Source organism: Podarcis liolepis (genome assembly GCF_965112155.1).
Source record: "Podarcis liolepis genome assembly, chromosome: 4".
NCBI classification, from domain to species: Eukaryota; Metazoa; Chordata; class Lepidosauria; order Squamata; family Lacertidae; genus Podarcis; species Podarcis liolepis.
This window is the reverse complement of record NC_139558.1, coordinates 48,322,583-48,346,025: the sequence shown is the minus strand read 5'-3', so window position 1 is coordinate 48,346,025 and position 23,443 is coordinate 48,322,583.

Sequence of the window (23,443 nt, the reverse complement as noted above, 5' to 3'; positions counted from 1 at the left end):
ATATAATGCTCTCCCTCTCTCCCACACCTCTGTGCTCCCTAAATCTGTTCTGGTTGTTTCCCCAACCCTCCAGAGCAGATTTCTTTGGGGGGGTGGAAGGGCTGTGCAGGGTGTGTGAGGAGATATATCAACTATTTCACTGAATTGTTGTGTAAAAAATAAGGGAGGGAGAAGAAAGAGTCTTGGTATGTTCACCAACCCAATGGGGCAGGCATAGGCAAACTCGGCCCTCCAGTTGTTTTGGGACTACAACTCCCATGATCCCTAGCTAACAGGACCAGTGGTCAGGGATGATGGGAATTGTAGTCCCAAACATCTGGAGGGCCGAATTTGCCTATGCCTGGACTATGGCAAGCTGCCTTACCCCAAGGCAAAACATGGATTCAGGCTCCTTAGTATTGCCTATATTGATCGGCAGCACCTTTCCAAGGTTTGCAGACAGAGGTCATTGCCAGAACTACATGGAGATGTCAAGGCCTGAAATGGGATCTTGTGCATGCAAATAATCTGTTGTACCGCTGAGCTGCGTCCCCATACAGCTTCATAAATGCAGATTATTGGTTACAGGGGTCTGCACTCAGGGACTGCTATATTTTGTAGTTCCAAGATCATCCCACATAGATTAAGAAAAAAAATTGTACTAGACGCAGAGTTCAACATTCTGAAAATCTCAGCAAAAAAGGTATGTTTTTAGCTCCTAAGCCCTAAACAAAACGGGCCACCTGGTGTCAGTGATGTCAGATGATTCACAGGTAGAGACCCAGGTGTGGCTACCTTTCAAAATCTCCAGTACCAGTAAGAGATAATACAGGCTTTACCACAGAGTGAGAATTATACACACAGAGTGCATAATCAAGAATATATGAGATGTGTGCTGTTCTCTATGCACGCATTCATCACATTCTCTAAAAAGAAGCTATATTCAGTTCTTGTCAAAGGGTGCATGTCAAAACGTATTGTTCAGCCCAAGACTACCATTCTATTTGTTTTGAAAGAAATTATTAAGGACTGGATAGCATGGGGATTTGGTAATAGAAGATGAAACCTCTCATCTCTAGGTCAAGCATTCAGTTATGACCCAGATTATTAGGCACTGAAAGTCATTATCATATGATGGCTATTTGGTGTACTGCCTTTGGTAAAATAAGATGCAGGATCCCATATTCTCTGTGCATTTTCCCTCCCTCCTCTTTCCTTTGTGCGCTCTCTCTCTCTCTCTCTCTCTCTCTCTCTCTCTCTCTCTCTTTCTCTTCAGGTGCAGAGAGGTAACCATAGGAGAAAAAACACTACAGATTTCACACTAGAAATCTTGGCAACAATTGCATCCCAGGCCTTTCTGTATTTGAATTGAGTTTTTCACTGCCATCTTGCTTCAGTTAGGCAGATCAAAATGGGCTGCAGTGGCTTTCCTGAATAATGCAGTCATACCTTGCAAACAAACTGGTGGAAAGAATAGATATTTATACAACTCACACCTCACACACACCCGCGCCCATCCTGTTTCCTCAAAGGAGCTCAGTATGACATAAATGGAATTCTCCCATTTTGTTCATACAACTTTGCAAAGGGAGATACAGTCAAGCGGAAAAGGAAGTGCACCCTCTTTGAATTCTGTAGTTTTACATATGAAAACATTCCTTCGCAGGTCTTAAAATGGTAAATACAACCTCAGATGAACAACAACACATGACATATTACACTGCACCATGATTTATTTAACAGAAATAAAGTCAAAATGGAAAAGCCATGTGCAAAAAACTAAGTACACCTTATGATTCAATAGCTTATAGAAGCACCTTTAGCAGCAATAGCATGAAGTAATTGTTTTCTGTAGGACTTTATCCATCTCTTACATCGTTGTGGAGGAATTCTTTACATTGCTTCAGTTCATTGAAGTTTGCTGGCATTTGTTTATGCACAGCTCTCTTAAGGTCCCACAAAGCATTTCAGTTGGGTTGAGGTCTGGATTTTGACTGGGCCATTGATTCTGTTCTTTTTCAGTCATTCTGTTGTAGATTGACTGGTGTGTTTGGGATCCTCTTCCTGTTGCATGACCCAAGCTTCAGCTGTTGGGCAGATGGCCACACATTTGACTGTTCAATACTGAGGAATATCGATGTGTCCAGAGTCAAGCTGTGAGCTTAATGCCAGATGAGGAATTTGAACTCAGGGTTTTCCAAGGCCAAGTACAAAATTTTGTCTGCTATAATAAAATTTCTTTGAGCAAAGACATCTATTCAAATAAACCATCCCATTCATAATTTTTGGAGGGGTTTTTCTGCATTCATGTGCTCATCCTTGTAAGTAATTTACCAGATGAGAAGATTGTGCTGTACCAAAGTTAGCTTTTTTTAGCGCACAAATTTACTCTGGGCCAAAAGCCTCGCATGTCAAGAATCCCAATACAATCATGTTCCAGAATGAACGATGCTGAAGTAAATTGCTGATGCTTTGACTTTTGCTCCCAAGGCAGCTGTGATGAATTCTGACATTACAGCATAGTTTAGCATCTCAGCACAGGAGAAAGAATGATGTACTTCCATTCAGTGTGTTTGTGAATGATGACATAGCAAGGGCCATGCAATATACATCTTCCCCCTGGTACACTACTACCATGACATAAGAAGCAGCTCTGAAAGGCCATTAATTGCATGGTGAAGATATATTTGTCACTCATCTCTTGCCATGAGTTCTCATGGTATGAAAACAAACAATGATGTCATATACAGAATCACAACACAAACATGTCTCAACATTGCAAAGAGAAATAGCTTAGGGGAGGAGGGTTAAGCACACAAACACACACTCTGCTTCTGAGTTTCAGATTCCTGCCTTCCAAAGCTGATTTTCACCCACAGAAGCAGCCATCAGGATTTCAATACATTCATTTCTATGTAACATGTAATTTAGCCCTTAGCTGGTGGTTGGTTGTTGTCATGAGACATACATATCTTTCATAACTGAAAGATAGACTAACAGGTTGGTTGCAATACCATCAGATAAATGCACTTTGGAATGAGGACAAAAAATTGGGGATGAACGAGAAAAAATCTAGATACCAGACAGAAGTATTAGAAGGGAAAACTAAACTGTTAGCTAAGATGTATAATTTGTTGTTAGAATGGGACACAAAAGATGAAGTAGTAAAGGAGGTAATGATAAAATGGGCCATGGACGTGGGACATAATATATAGTACTAAAAGTGGGAGAGGTTATGGAACAGAGGAATGAAATTCACAGTGTGTGCCACACTAAGGGAAAATTTAGAGAAAATGATGTATTGATGGTATATCACACCGGTAAAATTGGATAAAATGTATAAAAGCGGGGGGGAAATGTGTTGAAGGTGTAAACAGAAGGAGGGGGATTTTTACCACATGTGGTGGGCGTGTGACAAAATCAAAAAAAATTGGGAGCTCATATATAATGAATTAAAAAAAATATTTAGGTATACTTTTTCAAAAAAAACAGAGGCATTCCTCTTAGGAATAATTGGGGATGAAATTAAAAGACCAAAATTTATTTCAGTACGTGACAACGGCAGCTAGGATATTGATAGCTCAAAAATGGAAATCAGTTGAGATTCCCACGATCACAGATTGGCAAACAAAATTATTTGAATATGCAGAATTAGCAAGAATGACAAACAAAATCAGACATCAAAAAGAAACAAAGTTTACTGAAGAGTGGAGTAAATTTGTGACGCATATTGAAAGAAATTGTGGTAAATTAAAAACTACAGCAGGTCTAACATAATCCTTGTTATGCGTAAATTTTGGAAATGGAAACTGCAGGAGAAGAAAAAATGTAAGAAAACCGTAGCAGGATAGGAGGGAGGTCAAAATGTGTGTTAACGCAGGGTAAATAAGTGGATGATACTTAACATTGATTGATAAGAGTGTACTGTTTATTTTTATATGCCCTTTTTTCTTGTGTTATATGTTTTCTGCTTGTGTGGAAATCTCAATAAAAAAGCAAAAAAAAAAGAAAAAAGAGAGAGAGACATACATGCGTTCCTTGACTTACACTCAGACATTAAAACATATGGCACTTGACAGAGCTATGATGCATGATGGCCACAATATGAATTTGGGTATCCATCTTGGCATGGCCATATTATTTATGTATCAATGCTACAATTCAGGAGGAGCCAACCTGGTACCACTCCCATCATCCCTGACCAGTGGCCATGCTAGCTGGGGCTGATGGGAGTTGGAGTCCAACAACATCTGGAAAGCCCCATATTGGCTACCCCACTATGCCATAGTGAAACAGAAATTTACCAAGGGTTAGTGGTTTACCAAGAGAGATCAGGACATGGGATTGTCCTTCCTGGAGATCTTCAAGGTCAGTCTGAACAGCCATTTGTTGAGGATAGCTAGCTTTGCATTTCAGACTAGATGGCTTATGAGGTTCTCTCCACTCTATGATTCTCTGATTAATTCAGCTTGCCAGACATGATATACCGTAGGTTGTAATTGCTGAGTGAAGTGAATGTGAAAGAAGTTCATTTTGGGGTGAAACTTGGAATGATTTCTCTTACTTTTTCATTCTCTTACCCTTTTTTAACCTTTAACCAATGTTATGAAAAAGAAATTTAAGAATTTGCATTCTACTGTCTGTGTTTTGATGTCTTCTTCATCCTCTTAGATATATCGTATAAGCACAGCACAGCAGTTTGTAACAGGAGGAATTACTGGAGACCATTTGGACAAACTTGAAGAGAACTGTTACCTTTTTACCTTACAATGGGACAAACATGAACTGGAATTATTTCTTTCTTTTTTGGACATCTTGAATTTGAACTAGTTCCTTTTTTAATAAATGAATGTTCCAAGGTCTCAGAACATGTCACCTAGAGAAGAGCCATAGTCAAGTTGTTGAGCAGGTGCTTTGCATTTTGAGGAGCCTAGGTTAAATTCCTGGCATTTCCAGTTAAAAGGATCAGGTAGCAGGTGGAGGTGAAATAGATCTACTTGAGTCCCCGGAAAACCACTGCAAATGAGGGAAACAGTTCTGAGGCAGGTGAACAAATATTCTGACCCTTCGTAAGGCAGCTTCCTCTGTTCCTGCCATGTGAACTAGTCCCAAGGGCTCAATACTGCTGGATAAGAAACTATGAGGCATCCTTGCTTATTTTTACAAAGAGATAAATAGATAACTCTGTGGCGCTGCAACACTGGCTACTTCTGCAGCACAGGCTACAGGGCTACTTGTAAAATGTTTCATATAACAGACACCCTCAGTGCCTGACAGCTTTAGCCTTGACATAATACATTAATGGCATTTTAACACGTTGGGTCTTGCTCAACATTTGGTAAACCCAAGGGCACGTTCTTTCCTCTAGAGAGAGAAAGAAATTTCTACTATAATTTACCAACTTATTGTGTTCAGTGGTTGCTACGTGAATCAGAACGCTGAAAAGAATAAAAGGGGTTCTCAGCCATCAGGTAGAAGATATGTGCACCCACCAATTATCAACACCAAGTTGCCATAGTTCACCAATTATCATGGCGTATTCATTGGTTGTACTCACCAGCTTCCTGATAATATGAGATGGTTGCATCATACTTTGATGTGAAGGTGTAGGGGCTTAGGATATGTTCTTGTGACACAATAATTAGGAGACATTCATTTGTGCCTATTTCTGAAGCACCCATTAAGACATTTGAGCAGTGATACAGTTTCCTTGATGCATGATGCCGTTTCCTTTAGCCAATTAAAACAATGACATCAAGGCCAAGCCTTTTAGTAAACAATGAACAATGCAGAATAGGACTCTGATATGGTAGCATTCCAGTTGTTACATTTAAGCAGCATCGACCATGGCTGAGCCAAGAGAATGAAAGAAAAGCAGAAGTGGAATCCACTGTCTTATGATTCTGGATGTAGCAAGCAAATGAATGATCTTGATGAAACACGTTAACTGTGTTCATATACCATTTGCTCCAGCTCCAGTGTCCTCCCTTCACTGGAGTTTGAAACCAAGCACATGCGATGTTCACCACCATCTATATGTATCCTGTGGTTTCTTGAGAAATACTACTGTTTGGTGCATTTTCCCTCAGACCAGCTTTCATTTGATTTGAAAATGTAAACCGTGGTTAGGCTGAGATGCATTTATTTGAGACAGCCATTGTGCCTGTGCAGATGGCAGGAGTTTGAGAGGTTGCAGGTATGGGAAAACAAATCACATAATGAGCATTAGGTGAAGACATCCCCACCTAATCTCTGGTGTGTAAGGTAAAGGGACCCCTGACCATTAGGTCCAGTCGTGACTGACTCTGGGGTTGCGTGCTCATCTCGCTTTATTGGCCGAGGGAGCCGGCGTACAGCTTCCAGGTCATGTGGCCAGCATGACTAAGCCGCTTCTGGCGAACCAGAGCAGCGCACAGAAACGCCGTTGACCTTCCCACCGGAGTGGTACCTATTTATCTACTTGCACTTTGACGTGCTTTCAAACTGCTAGGTTGGTGTGTACAGCAACAACAAAAAATGTGGCTTGAAACACAGCAAGGAAAAACAACCTCACTGCGTTTTAAGCCACTAATGTGTACACAGCCTAAGAAAGAACAGACCAAAAGATAATGCCAGTCTTTAGCTGGATTTACAGGAAGAAAGGAAAGCAGCATTAGCTATTTCTACATGATTACTACAAAGCACATGCCCTAATTCAGTACTGTTTATTACCTTTTTCAGTCTTGTTGTTTATATAGGCATTCAAACACTTCCTTTCAAGGGAAAATATCTCCGCAAGGCAACTTACAATGTAGCTAAGCTAAGTATGACTTTTAGCTAAGCAATGTAGCTAAGTACGAATTTTAAACATTTTTTTTAAAAAAATCAGTTGAAAACAAACAATGCCCTTTGTCTCTTAGAGTTCTATGTCACAGGTTCCTGTATTATGTTGTTTCTGTACTAGAATCTGTATCATATCAACAAAACCTCCTGTGAGGTAGGGGTTGAGAGACATTGACAGGCCCAAGGTCATCCAGTGTGCTTCATGATTAAGTGGGGATTTGAATCCTTGTCTCCTGGGTCCTTGTATAACAACTACATCCAATGTGAGACTCAGTTGACAGTAGCCTCACCCAACCTGATGCACTCCGGATGTTTAAGCCTATAGGCTATAGCCTACAGGGCTTTTTTCAGCAGGAACTCACTGGAACTCAGTTCCAGCACCTTTCAGGTCGGCGCCATTGCCAAGAGAAAAATAGCACAGGCCACCTACAACCCTAACCATTGCCATATCCCTCAACTGTCCTAGTAAAACCAAGACATTGTGAGCTCCAGAGAAACTATACAATTACAGTCTGACTTAATATAATTCTAATAGTAACTACAAGATGTAACTGTTTGGAGCAGGAGAGAAGATGTTCATTGTTAAATGTCATCCCAGAGGAATGAAACAACAGTAAAATACAAAGTATAGTTTCCTAAATACCATTATGCAAGACGACCGCTTTCATTTCCAAAGGGAAGGAGCAGGAACCACAATGTACATTGTTACTGTGATTGTACTTTTGCAAAAATCATTCTGACTACAATTTTGTGGAGTTTTCTAGCTGCTTCATATCTTGCTACGCTGTCATTTAACATATCTTAAGGTGGTAGAACTAAAAAGTTGAATCTCTCTCTCTCTCTCTCTCTCTCTCTCTCTCTAAAATAAGTGGTCAGTGGTGGAAAGTGCCCATTGGGACTGGTGGGGCAGAAAGCAGGGAGCCCAATAGGAGGCGGAGCCAGAGTCAATAACAGGAGGAGCCTTCTAACTGAAGTTTCATCCCCATCCTCCTCTCAGTTGACTTCTACAAGAGCAACACTGAGATTAAGGAGGAGGAAGCTGGCAGGCAGTGTGCCGCCCCCTGGGCTGGTTGCAAGTAAGAAGGGAGGCAGGTGAGGGCTGGCTGAGGGGCAGATTGTGTTTGATTGGGGCAATGCCCCATTTGCCCAAATAGACCAGCTACTGGCTAGTCCTAACAATGCCAGCCAAAATGTATCCTGGAAGTACAAACCTTACGTGAACCACACAACGATGAGACCATCTTTTGGCAAGCCACTATCAGCCTCTCATTTGTAACATAGAGATAGTAATATTCGTCCTTTTGTCAAGATTGCTCATATTATGCTTATCTGGCTAGTGCCCTCTAGAAGTTTTGGGTTACAACTCACATTGGTTTCAACCAGCATAGGCTGATGGGAGTTGTAGTCCAAAACTTCTGGAGGGCATCAGCTTAGCAAAGGCAGAGGCACATGAAATAATTTTAAATCTTAAAATGTGCTGCACTTGTGCTGTTTCTGCACCTTCCTCTTGGTGTTAGTAATGATACCTGTAGTCATCTCTTTCCTATGAAGCTTTAAGCTCTCCCATGGGATCTATTAGCCTAAAACAAAATGATACATGGATAAGGAATGTGGCAAGCCAGGAATGAAGCCAGTGCAGAATTGGGCAGATTATGAGCACTGTGTGGCAGACTCTGTGCAAAGCCAGAACCTGTGGCGTCTGTTGGCTTTTTAGACCCAAAACTGATCACCTGACAAAATGCATTAGTCTTTGGCAGTATGCTATTTGTGTGATACTCCTACACATCTCTACTCAAAGGCAATAGGTCAACATTCACATCAAACAGAAAATGCAGAGGAGGGAGAATAGTTATTGCACAGAAGTGGCCACACTGTCTGTCTTTTAAAAGAAACATTCCAAGCCCATTGTGCACTCCAGTACTGAACAGAGGGTGCTCACAATCTCCTAAGAGTATTAAAAAATGGTACCTGCAGCAAATGTTGCAGGACACTCCATTCCATTACCCATCCCACCTGGTTTTCTGTTTGTTTATACTCCAAATTGTTGATGTGATTTACCTACCCATAGGCAAGTATTTAAATCCTGGACTCACACAGTTTTGCAAATTCCACTAATAGTGAATTCGGTGTGGCCGGTGCAAACAACCCCCTCATTAACTTTTACAACCAGACACATATTATTGAACTAGCTCTGCATGGTACATTATAAGCCCCTGGCAAAGTCTTTTGTCTACCTCTTCTTATACACGTCAGTTCCCTCATCACATATGGTGCTAAACCTGTTTTGTCTTTGCTGCGCCTGGTGGTATGAGGAAGAAATCACCTAGTACCCAGATGTTCCTTTTTAAATATCAAATTGTCCCTCTTTTCAAGACAAGGAAAATCTTCAAAGAGCAATGTTTGCCTTTTCCATTCAATCATGCGTTAAGCACTTTCAGTGGCACAGGTTATAAACCTGGGCCGCAAAACAAGATTTGCCCATGCATCCACAACACTTGATGTAACCTTAGTTAAGATTTTATGCTCCCCCTTGGAATCAGTTGCTTGCTTTTACAGGGGCAATATGGAGTTGCATGGTCCAAACAAGACTGTCATTGGAGCAAGGAAGCACAAAAAAAAATATTACAAATATGCATATTACATGCTGTTAGAAAGCAGCAAAAATAGATACTTCCCCCTAGCATAAGGGATGCCCCTTTAAAAAGAGACATCTGGAAATGTTTCTTACAGTTGGCACTATTGCTGACCTTAACTAGGCCTGTACTTTCTCATATTACAAGACCAATTGACTTGACTATCTGCACACGCAACAGTAGCACAATCAGGTTCTTTGTATGAAGGTATGAACACGGAGCACTAACATTTGCACATCATTCAGCCAAGTCATTGGACTGAAATGCAAATGGGTGGCAAAAGGCAAATGCCATATCAACATTGCTTATCTGATAAAGAAGACTTACTTTGTGCAATCATATTTGCTTTTGCTTTGAAGTCAATGATGGCTTTATGTCACTGCCTTCTTGATGTTTTCTTCCCCTGGGCACTTCCCCCCCCCCAGTCCATTGCCCCTAATGAACCAGGGTTGCCTGTAATCATGCCAACTCCACTTTAGGACAGCTTAACTGTGAGTTAGCTGCCTATGAGAGTGCATGATTAATCCTCACCCAGGACTAAGTGAATTCTGGTTCTGATGCCAGGTCTACCGTAAGGCAGTCTACTCACCAAGAGATTGGATCTAGGAGGGCAGTAAACATTCTCTCCTCTGCAGAGAGCTTGTCTTATGTGCTCCAGCTCTCTGGTGAGTCACTCCAAGTCCCAATCAATTCTGGGCAAAGCTTGCCATGCACTAATGACCTGCCAGAACAGTCAAAGATGCAGCCATAGTGCAGCTCTCTCAATGTACATTGAAATCCTTTACTTAACCTGCCAACTGCTAAGACTTCTTGTTCACTCCAGCTGGGATTTAGTTATTAATGCAAATATCATAAGCAGATGCTAATGATCAGCAGTGCAATTTCAGTGCCTTGGACACACAGTTGAAAGGAAAGATACGAAGGGTTCATGATGATGTACATATGAATCAGGACCTCCTGCACCCATCTGTCAGGCATACTAGCTCGGGATTCCACTGCAGACTCAACCATCTCTCTTCGTCCTCTCTCACACTTCAAGGGGGCTGTCTGCTCTTTTGCATATAGGTTTATTCAATTAAATGCACATTTGCAGCATCAGTTGCATTGCATGGTGATGCATTACAAATCATAACATGCAGCAGAAAAAACACACAATTAAAAGTAATATAATTAATTTATTAATTATTGCCTGCCCTTCACCTTACTGCATTAAAACAACAATGAAAACAATTTAAAAACTGCATCCCCCAAAAAATCAGTAAATAACAACCAGGTGATAAAAAAATATTTAAAGTTCTGCAGTGACAGACATCAATAGCCAGGAAAAGCCAAAGAGAACTGAAATGCTTCCAGCTTGCACTAGAATGCTGGCACATGCCAATGCTGAAACTCCTCTTCAGGGAGAAGGGAGGAAAGGTACCTCACTATTTTCTGGGTAGAACACAGCCAAAGAATCAAGGAACGAGGAATGCCAGGGGTGGGGGGTGGGGAATCAATTCACCTACCTAATTCACACTTTCTGAAACAGTGCACAAACTGAAAGTTTTGTGTCTCTTTTGTGGGGAATGTATACATTTTATGCATTCTGCAATTTCCATCCCACAAAATTTGCACTCTTCCGGGTTTTTCAAGGCAGTTCTCCAGCCAAGTAACGCGTACAAAAATGTATGCACTGGAGTGAAGTGTGCACACATACAAAAATCATATATTGGTGAAAATAGCATACAAAAAAGTATTGTAGTAGGGGAAACTGCTCTGCAAAAAAGGTATATTTTAGGCAAAAGTAAATAGAAACAAATCTATTATGAAAAATTGCTGAGGAATTTTCATGAGGACTTTAAAAAAAATAATCACAAACTGATGTGAATACGTGGAGAACTGAACTTCAGATTGGGAAAATGACAAACTGAGAGAAACTGAAATTGACAGATTTTCCCATCCCTCTCTGGAAGCAAGCCCAGTCTCTGCAACATTCTGTCAGCAGGATTATTTCAGGATAGACCTGGAAAAGGTGTATTTACATTTGTTTACTTTTTCTACAACAGATTGACACAGCTTTTGCCAGTATGGCTCAGGTAGTAATACTGCCTTTGAAACAGTTTCCTGCCAGTTGTAATGGGATGCGATCAGAAGGGAAGTCTGGCGTAGCTGGGGAGGCTCTGGCATGAGATAAGCAAAGGCAGATGGAAGAAGGGTCATATGCCAGATGAATGGGGCACATTAGCTGTGAGACCCACACTCAGCCTAGTCTCTCTTCCAAGTTCTTTTGCTTTACAAATTGGTTGGGACTGTAGAAATGCAGAGAAGATATTTCAATTATAATGATGATGATGATGATGATCAGCATCATTTTAAAGCACCTAACATTGTCTTTGCCACTAGCTTACAGTTTAACAAAACAAAACAAAACACAAAAGGGGTAAGGAACCAGAAGGAAAGGATTAATCAGACAATAATAATTAATTGTCTAAAGGAGTTGGCCCACTAGGAAACTTGAAATGTGGGGATCCCTTTACTAGACCATGATTAGCCTGTTCTCGTTGCATCTTAAGTGCACACAATTGCAGAATGATCACAAACTATCTCATTCAATGTAATTGATTTGTATAGATATTCTAAGTATGAGAATGTTTGCTCTGCACTTATAAGAAATTGTGATTCATATCCTTTAAGTTTTTTCTAGCCTTTTTTAAAATAAACAACGAGTCTTCTTAACTAGAAGGTTTACAAGGCCCACATTCTTGTTAATGTGTATTTAAAAGCCCTTCCCACATTTCTGATGCCCAAGGTAGCTTACAACCTCCACTAACAGCTCAGGATCAAATCCAAAATACTGATAGTATGGAGGCAACCTGCATATTGTAGCTGTGATATATGTCACCTTGAGAGGGTGACATATATTAACCTAGAAGTTGACATGTACATTTTTGAAAGAAATAAGAGAAATATATATGAAACTCAATAAAACTGGAAGGACATTGAAAAGTCATAAGTGCTTGAAACCCAAAGTCAAGGGATCCTAAAGAAGAAGCTAAGGACTCTCCACAGTTATAAATGAAAGTCAAAACATGGGCTTGCAAACCTGACACATTGATCCCAAACATTTTTGCTACAAGCTCCACTGCAACAACCTTGACGTTCTGACTCCAGTTCATATTTGATGATACTTCACTCGGCTTTTATCATGAGCCAACAAGTTTCATATCTAGGATTGACACCAGTAAATGATTATTCTTCTGAGAATGTGTTCTTTTTTAAAAAAAAAAATCTTTGTTAGAAATTGCCATGATTTTCATTAGTAAACCTTGAAAGTGTTGGAGGAAAACCTTAAGTGCAGCAATAGGATGCTAGGCAAATAAAGAGCCGGGGCTGTTTTTCCAATTAACTTTTTTGGGAGGCAGTGGGAGAAAAAATTGGGAGGGTGATGCTGATGCAACCTCTTGTCAAACACCAAAACTAGAAGCACAGGCATACATGATAGCACTTGTTCACTTCACAAAAAGCATCAACCTTTCACCCACACCTAACAAAACATGACCCCAAAAGAGACAAGTCAGGGCAAACTATCCTCTATCAAAGAAATGCACACAGTTTTTATTTGACAACAGGTGCAATGACCAGACCTCAAATATTTTTGCAGTGCTGCTGTTCAAGGCTGGTTATATTATTAGAAACAGTGACACTCTGACCTTACTCATAAAAACAAGGAAAGCTTATTCGGCTGACTTTGAAAGTGCTTTGTTCTTCTTCTCGTTCTTTGCTTGGTTATGACTTTGTTAATTTATATTCTATCCCTGAGTTATAGCCATTTGTATCCCTCATACTGACAGAACAGAACCTTCCAGCAGCAGAATGGGGAGGGAGGCCGCTTTCGTTGATTCCCCCCTTCCGCACATCACCCCACCTCCCATTCCAAAGCCCCTCTCCTCCAACCCTCTGGAGCAAAGCCCACAAACCTTCCCTGGACTTTCTTCTGAGAAACTGTGTAAGATCTCATGTGCTCTGCAAGATCGCACACAGTTTTGGAAGCAGTTTCAGCCACATTTGGTGCCTCTTTGATGCCAGTGGTGGAGGCAGCAGGGCAGGCAGCGTACCTATGGAGAGACTGCCTTGCAGACCCTCCAAGTCTCCCTATTTTCCAGGGATGCCCCTGATTTAGAGAAGCCATCCCGGTTTCTGATTTGATCCTGGAATGTCCCTATTTTCATTGGAGAAATGTTGGAGGGTATGGAATTATCTGACCCCCAACCGTCTGAAGGCAATCCTGGACAGTGGTACCTCGGGTTACAGATGCTTCAGGTTACAGATGCTTCAGGTTACAGACTCTGCTAACCCAGAAATAGTACCTTGGATTAAGAACTTTGCTTCAGGATGAGAACAGAAATTGTGCTCCAGAGGCGCGGCGGCAGCAGGAGGCCCCATTAGCTAAAGTGGTGCTTCAGGTTAAGAACAGTTTGAGGTTAAGAACGGACCTCCAGAATGAATTAAGTTCTTAACCCGAGGTACCACTGTATAGGGAAGTTTTTTAATGTTGAATGTTGTATTATGTTTTTATATATGTTGGAAGCTGCCCAGAGTGGCTGGGACATCCCTATTTTCATTGGAGAAATGTTGGAGGGCATACCAAGCCTTGGAGGTTTCTGGAACCTCAGTCCACCTAATAGCAGATCCGGTTCTGATGCCTAAGGTTGTTCTGCAAGTTTGTTGTTGTTAATTGTTAAATAGAGGAAACAAATGATTTGAATACATGATAGTACTAGGGTGGTACAGCCATGACTCAGACTATTTGAATACCTGTTACCACATTAATAGATGGCAACATACTATGATTGCAATGGAAATATTATTCAAGGCTTTGTCATCCACAGCTGATGTCTATTTTAACTAAATGTATTCCATTTAGAATTATATCTGTCCAGCTAAACTTTGATTGTCCAAATGTTCTGGATGCCTTCAAGGCCAATTCAATTTACTTGTTTATTTGTTTCTTGAGAGAGAGAGAGAGAGAGAGAGAGAGAGAGTACTTTCCCCATTGATTCCATTGTGTGGAGTTACTTAGGAAATCAATTTTTTATTTATTTTTTAATATTCAGGCTTTTAGTAGGACTAAAATGGTTTAAAGTGCAGCTGCCCCCCTGGCTTGAGCAATAGTGCAGATGGGGCCTGAACGTTGGAAGACTTTGAGGACAGACAAAAGGAAGCACTTTTTCACACAGTGCACAGTTTAACTATGGAATTTGCTAGCAAAATATGTGGTGGTAACCTCCAACTTGGACAGCCTTAAAAGGAGATTATACAAATTCATGGAGGTTAATGGCTAACACTGGCTACAAGAAATGGTGGCTGCATGCCACCTCCAAGATCAGAGACAGCATGCCTCTGAATGCCAGTCTCTGGGGAGCATCAGTGGGAGAAGGCTACTTGTGGGCTTCCCACTGGCTTCTGTTTGGCCACAGCAGGAAACAAGAAACTGCACTTGATAGGCCTTTGGTCTGCTCCAGCGAGGGCTCTTCTTATGTTATTAGCTGGGGGTGGGGAACAGCCCCTACTGGCAGCTGCTGCTTTTCCCAGAATGCAACAGAATAAAGCAATGCCCAGGGCATTCTGGGAAAATAGTATGGCTGCCAAGAGAATTCCAAGCACCTAAGCCTGAATGAGTGTTGAATTCAATGGGTAGACCTGGGTTAATGACTAAGAAATCAATTTGTACTCATTTTTTTCTTATGACACTTGTCCCTAAATTAACATGCACTTCTCCCTTAAATGTTTATTGCTGTGAAGTACCTGATCAGTAGATTGATCCCAGCATCTCAAGTGCAGAGAGCATGTATAAGTTATGCAGACTACATTCCAGATATAGAGGTTTATAACCGTCAGCGTTCTGGGTAAAAAGGACGGAATTGGATTGTGATTTATTAAAAGCGTTGCAATGAGGTCACTATTCAGCACCCTGAGACTCTCAAAGGGTGACCATTTTCCCAATAAAGGATAGCTATCTGTTCTGAAGGACTCTGAGAGGACAGTTCTCTCTTCAAAGGTGTCCTCCATTTGAGGGCTCTTATAAGGAACTATAAGGAACTATTGGGATGCGGGTGGCGCTGTGGGTAAAACCTCAGCACCTAGGACTTGCCAATCGCATGGTCGTCGGTTCGAATCCCGGGGGCGAGGTGCGCTCCCATTGCTCGGTCCCAGCGCTTGCCAACCTAGCAGTTTGAAAGCACCCCCGGGTGCAAGTAGATAAATAGGGACCGCTTACTAGCGGGAAGGTAAACGGCGTTTCCGTGTGCTGCGCTGGCTCGCCAGATGCAGCTTGTCATGCTGGCCACGTGACCCAGAAGTGTCTGCGGACAGCGCTGGCCCCCAGCCTCTTAAGTGAGATGGGTGCACAACCCTAGAGTCAGACGCGACTGGCCCGTACGGGCAGGGGTACCTTTACCTTTTTATAAGGAACTATAACAAGGGAGAGCCTTGAAGTTGCCCATCAATATCTAGCAACATCTGGTCAGCAGACTGAGAAGGCACACGTTGCCTGATACCTTCCCCCTCTATGGTGAGAAGTATTATATTTCTATTTAAATTATAATAATTATTTCTAAATTAGCATCTATACGTTTATATTATCATGTGCCAATTTTATGCCAATTGTCTGCAACATAATATTTTGGAGTGACATAATGCAAACCCTCTCTTCTAGTGATGCATAACTGGTCACCCTAGACTCTCAGCTTCAATTTTTTTTAAAAAAAAAAAATCAAATAGCTGAAGAAACCTTGATTATAAATATTGATGCTAGTATGGGGAGCTGAGACTCTCCAATCTTTTGGTCAATGTAATACCCACAGTCAGAGCTCAATGAATCCCACGAGTTTGATCTTCACACTGGCATTGTGTTTAAAAATACTCTCCAAAGACTCTTTTCATGTCTTTATTCAGGTAAATACAGAAACTGTTGCAAGTACTATGCTAAGCACACAAACTGCAATTCAGTGTGTCAGCTCCCACGGCGCTTCCAAAGAGAGGCTTAATGTTACAAATGGGCCCTTCAGATATTACAGCTGACCACAGATGCTGTTGTTTTTTAACTTAATGGATTTTCAGAAAGTTTAAATCCAGATTAAAGTGGAGAGGATACAGAACTGGTATTTTGATGCTGATGATGCCGTGTTGTCAGGGACTGTGCTGAGGAGGGCTACAATGAGGAGGCATGGGGGGAGCCTCCTCCTCCCCCTGACCCTGAATCTTCCCAGCAGCAGGAGGACAATACAGTGGTACCTTGGGTTAAGAACTTAATTTGTTCTGGAGGTCCATTCTTAACCTGAAACTGTTCTTAACCTGAGGTACCACTTTAGCTAATGGGGCCTCCAGCTGCCACAGTGCCACCGCCACATGATTTCTGTTCTCATCCTGCAGCAAAGTTCTTAACCCGAGGTACTATTTCTGGGTTAGCGGAGTCTGTAACCTGAAGCATCTGTAACCTGAAGTGTCTGTAACCGAAAGTACCACTGTATAGATTTAGAACAGTGGTTTGCAGCGGGGTATAGTTCAGAAGGGAAAAGCTGGGAAGAAGAAGACTCCTTTCACTTTGTTCTGCTTATCTACTGCCAAGGAGGGAGGAAGCTGATTCCCTGAGGTGTGACATGTGTTCTCATTGCAGAAAACTTGCAGGGATGAGCAATGCTGATGTGGAAACACTTTTAAGGTGGAATGAATGATGCCGCACTGAGTCACAGCTGGTGCTTGCAATGAACCAACTGGTTTCATATGCGATGCCAGGCATGGGGGCAGGTAGGGACACGACTGCCAAGACACAATCAAGAGCCTTAAAGTGTGCTTCCAACTGTGCATTTGCAAGGGCAAGAGAGCCAAGGCCTGCTCTTTGCTGCTTTTCACAGAGGTTCTGAAGTGCCTGACAGCCACCTGACTGTTGGGTGAGAACAGCTGTGCCCAGTGCGGCACCAAGCTTCCTAAGAGAGCATAGGGCTGGCAAAACCTTTTATGCCGGGGTTCCCAAGTGCCTGACAGTCAGTTGTCTGTCAGATGCTTGGGAACTGCACAGAATATTTTGACAGGTAGGCGAGACAACCCACACACCAGTCACCTGGCATCATCATAATGCCATGTGATTGACAGGTAGATTGTTCCACCAATTTTCAAGGTTGGTGCTAAGGATCTGACCTGCAGAGTTCAAATGGTTTCCCTCACATCTGTTGTAAAAAATAAAAAAATAAAAGATTAGGAAGATGGAGGTAAAAAGCAAATACTGTCTATTGGTAACATTTAACGAGCAAGCAAACAAGTAGTCCTACTTCAGTTCACTAGTCACATTCAGTTCAGCTGGGCTTGTCTCGAAGTTCAGTGTGCTTAAGGCGATAACTCTTTATAGAAAATGAAGGCTTTATGATAGGTTTACCCCAGCAAGCTTTAATCACACAAGCAAACACTGAGCTGTCCTTTACTCCTGCACTGCAGGCAGGGAAGTTCCGTAGGAAACGCACTGGCTCACAAAGGATACAGGTGCACACAACCCCCAACCTCTGAGCGGTGCAAGATTCCAGGGGTTCCAGGCACTTACCCAGAGTTCAGTGTCCTTGGAATGAGGAACAGAGGAGACTGTGATGTCTATAGGATACATGGTTAATTTACAGATATAGACAACCTGAGCCTGTGATGGAGGGGCTCACAGCATTAACACTCAATAAAGTTTTGCTTCTCTCAAGCCTTGGATTCAAGCAGAAATCAAGCATGTCTCTCCCTCTTGGGCAGGGGTTAGCAAACTTACCATGCCTCAGGCGCCGATCGCGCGGAGGGCAGGGGAGCGTGTGCCCATATGCTATTTCCAGCACACTTCCGGGTCGGAGGAGCGCAGGAAATAGCTTGTGTGCATGTGCAGGGGCCTCCTCTGACCTGGATGTGCACCGGAAATAACACTTGTGCATGCGCACACACTATTTCTGGTGCTCCTCCAACCCGGAAGTGGGCAGCCGCACAGCACCGGGCCAGGCTGGTAAGAGCAGGTGGCGGCAATGGGCAGCAGGGTTCGCCGCGGGCCAGATAAACAAGTCCCTCGGGCCTTAACCGGCCCACAGACCTTAGCATTTGCATTTCAGTGTGTTTGATCTGTCTCTTGGGAACTGTGGTACTTTCAAGATGTCCTTACCGTTCACCTCTATCCCTTGATTTCATTTCCACTGGGGTTCTAAATGAGTTCAGATCAATTTTGTCCTATACACAAGCCAGATAGTTCGGGTAATACAAAATATAGTTGCTTGTATGATCAATACGGATCACAACAGTTTTGCAAAATCCAACACAGTTTTGCTGTGTTGGTACTCCACAAAAATTACATTAAAGCAATCCAACAGATCTAGTACATAAGCAGAACTGACCAAGCAGGGATCAAACAGGTGCAAGTCCTTGACCATGGGTAGTTTAAATAGCCTGCGCCATGCCCCTGGACCGTCTGGATTGGGCGGCCTAAGGGTGATGTGGCCAAGGACCATCCAATGGCACAGGGGCTATCTGGTCCCATGCGTATGGGGAGGGCTTGCTCCCAGCCCGCAACATCATCTCCCTGGGAATGGGAAATGGCTTAAGCAGGAGATCTGATTTGTGCACAGAGCAACCATGGGAGCCACCCCTCTTTTCTCTCTCTTAAGTACTAGTCTTCAGTTCCAGGAATTTTCAGAGTGACATATGCAGTAATGAAGATAATCACAACAATACCAAAAATACATGAAACCGTACAAGAAACAAAATTACAAATAAAAGTCAGAGTTTAACAGGCCTGGAGAAATAAACGTGGAGTTCCAAGTGCTGAAAAGATGTTGACGCCACACAAATCTCCTTGGAAAAGAAATTGCAAAACCAGGGTGCCACCACTAAAAGGGCCCTATCTTTAGTCACCAGCTGATTGGGGTGTGTGTCAAGGAAGGGCCTTCAAGGCTGATCGTAGTGTACAACTCTTCTACAAATTAAGATTTGTTGTGTCTGTAGTTATGGATTAGTCCCTAACTGGAGAATTGAAGCTGCTATGTGAAACTGGGAAATAAATTCATTCCCAAATCAAATACAGTAGACATACATGAGATGCCCGTTTCAGGAGATGCTGGTTATAATTAGAAGCTGCAGTTCATGCTAGAATGCATCACGAGTTTTGTTTTTATTCTGCTTATATATGTTGCTTTCTTTAGATTGCACTGATTAGCTGCTCATGGCATATAAAGTAAAAAATAACCCCAAGAAAACAATTCTTAATTCAGCACTTAATGTACTAATAAGGCCCAGTACAATATTAAGCCATTGCACTTTGGGAAGGAAATGTCTTGCGGAAAATTCTCTGGGTACCGTTTTCCTACGTGCCACAAAATTCAAAATTGAATGGCAATCTTGTTTCATGGATTCTTCTTCATTCCAGGAAGTGTATACTTAGTATGCAAATTTCAGTATTTTCCACAGAAATTTAGAGTAGTTTAGTTGATTCCACATAGCCACATTGTCATACAGCTTAAAGATTTTGTGACCAAAATCTCAAATCGGTTAATGATTAGCCTTGCTAGGGAGGATAAAGGTAATAATATAAAGAACAGTGTGTCACTAGTAAAATCTGGTCTAGCAGGTCTGCCCAACCCCAGAGTTAATTTAAGTAAGTCCCTAGAGTTTTTGTTAAATAGATAAACTAAAAATAAAACTTTGATTCCCTCCCTCCTTTCTTCTAGTTTATTTAAGATTTTTTTCATGTATAATGTGTGGATCATTTAATTTTTCTTTAACCTTCTTATCACACCAGGATTTGTATAATTAACTGCATTTGTAGGAAGTGGAGGGCAGGAAAGGAAGGAAGGATTGACAAAACATGGGGAATAGTATGGTGGAAACAAATAGAAAGGTGAAAATCTAAAATATTAATAACAAAACAGAAAGAAAATAAAGGGGAACTAGTTACAGATAGGTAGCCGTGTTGGTCTGCCATAGTCAAAATAAAAAAGTTCCTTCCAGTAGCACCTTAAAGACCAACTAAGTTAGTTCTTGGTATGAGCTTTCGTGTGCATGCACACTTCTTCAGAGGAACTAGTTAAATAAATAACACTAGAAATAAATGGTGAGGCAGGATATGAACATAAGAAAAGCCCATTGGATCTGGCCAATGGACCACTGGTTGAGCATCCTGTTTTCACAGCGACCACCCAGGTGCCCATAGGGAACCTCAAGCAGGACCTGAGTGCAATAAAACTTTTCCCTCCTTTGGTTTCCAGCAACTAGTATTCAGAAGTATTGCTATCTCCAGCTGTGGAGCCAGAGCATAGCCATCATGTCTAGTAGCCATTGATAGCTTTATCCTCCATGAATTTGTTCAATCTTCTGTTCAAGCCATCCAAGGATCTGCTAGCAGGAACTCAATCCTCAATTTCTTTCTCAGTTGTCTCTGCTATGACAAATTTTCAGTTGTACGCCTCTTGGACAGGGAACTTTCCTATTGTAATTTATACGAAAAAGAACAATAACTCATTGTCTGGAAACAATGGGTCACAGTGGTCTGCATCTTCTGATGGCCAGGTGGCAGGACCAACACAAAATCCTCAACAAAGACAGCCATTATACTTGTAGATTCCTTAGCAAAGAGTCATAGGAACACCAGTTGGGAAAACTCTTGTGTGAAGAGGCAAAGTCTTTACAGGGTATTCTATTTTAATATTTAATTTCCTTACTTTACAGAGTTTTGTTGGATTTCAACAAACGTCACTAGAAATACATTAGAAGCGGCTACCTCTCTCAAATGAGGATTTAATTTAGGCACCATCAGATAAGAATGATATTTTCATTAATCCTCAGAACCTTAAAGGCATTGTCCAGTATGCTAGGAGTGAAGGTACAGATACGTTTGATGAAACCATTAAGTTCAAAATGATAGTTAGGATATGCTTAATGAGTTTTAGCTGGCTCACGCAACAGACAGATTATAAGTGATGTAGATAATTCATAAAACTTAATTTAAAATGAGAGAGCATTTTTTTAAAAGAAACATTCAATCATCTTTTTTAAAAGAAGGAGGGAATCTATCAGTAATGCAATAAAGGAACAAAGGTAAGAAGATTCAGAAAATGCCTTGATGTCCTCTTCTACAATCCATTATTGATGTGTGTGTTGGTGTGTGTAATGTGCAATTCACATTGCAACTCAGAGCATGGAAAGCTAAAAAAAAACACACCCAGAAAACCAACCACCTTTGGTTGCACTACATTTAGAGTGGTGGCTGGAGGGAAAGAAACAGATCATCTGAATCATTTGCCAGGAACACAAACCACAATGATGCACATCTTCCAAATGTGATAACAACACTGACAATTGATAACAACACACTGACAATTGTAATTATGATTGTAATTACACTGCACTATCCCTGGAAGAATGAAAGGACAGATTCCTGCCTCTGTAGGGGTTTCTGCAATACGTTTAACAGGATGTGGATTTGTTCGATTTTGAGATTTTACAAGGAATGGTTGGTTAGCTGACCATTTTCAGGATGTTTTATGGGAGGTATGGATAACTTGTGGCCTTTTGGATATTGTTGGACAGCAGCTTCCATCATCCCTGAACACTGGTCACTAGCTTCATGGCCATTGCCCATAGTTACTTATTTTCTGAATCTGGCCCACTTGTGCTCAGGATTACAGGAAGAAACATCATTGTAATATACAGAGACATCCCACAACAGCCACCAGCTGCGTCCACATTCAGAGCAACTCTATTGCCCCCACCCAAAGCTGCTATGCTAATGAAAAACTGTTTAGTCATGGAATCTCTCACAACAATATATTTCTATCATTCTAACATTCTTTGTCAAAACACATTTTGCCTTTCATTGTTTTTTGTTCTTTTTTATATATATAAAAATAAAAGTATTTAACAATGTAAGTATTAAACGAAAATGTCATGCCTCTCAATAACTTCCATTGTTGCAACTGTGGGAATGTAGATGGCTATGATATCACCACTGGGAACAATTTTTAAATTCCCATTGAGGGGGAAAAAGAGTCTATCCTGAACAGAACCATCTCTGTTCCATAGGCCCAACAGAATTTAAACTGGGAACTCAACCACCACAAGACCCCCTCCCTGCCAAAAGTGACTGAATTCACAAGGTACAAAGAGGAATATCCTATAGCTTCTGGGTAAACAAATTGCCATATATCTAAAACGCTGACTCATAAGATAAATATTCAGGGTAGCAATTCTCTGAAATAGGGTTTTTTATAAGTTATAAGTAAGAAAAGGTTGAAATTTAAAATGATATTATGTTTAATTTAAGGTACGAGTAATTGATAAAAAGCATTTTAATTCTAAATATATAATATCTGAAAGGTACAAAATAAGATATGAAACAAGGTAATAATTTGCTGATATGTTTATTGTAAAGAATGCAAAGTGAGGGAGATGTGGGGAAGTCCAGTTGGTTGTACAAAAAAGCTTTGGAAAGTTGGATTTTTTCTTTTTTCTTTTTTCTTTCTTTCTCTTTTTTCTTTTTTCTTTTTCTTGTTTCTTTCTTATGTTTCTGATTTTGTATTTGAAAATTGTAATAAAAAATATTTTTTTAAAAATAATGAAATAGGTTTTTTTATGCTGACAAATAGTTAGAGAAAGATGCATGTAAGCAGACCTTTTAAAGTACCCCCATATTTTATTTTCCTCCAACTTTAGCCCCATTTTCAGGTAGCAATAAGAATAAAATTAAAGAGGGAATAACATGCGCTAGTGCTTTGCTTCTCCTCACCTTCTGACGGTTGTAAAAGATGGGGGACACAAACAGAAACAAGCCACATAAACCACAAGCAGTAAGGCCAGAATTTGGCTTCTTTCCTTCTCCATACAGCACAGTCATGGGGTGGGGAGAAGCAAAGACTTGTATACATAAACACACCCAGGCAAGCAAGAGGCAAGGGGACTAGATGAGGGCAGAGAACAGGTGGAGTGAGTGGTTGGTCTTGGGAGAGTCTTGAGGGCCATATAGAAAG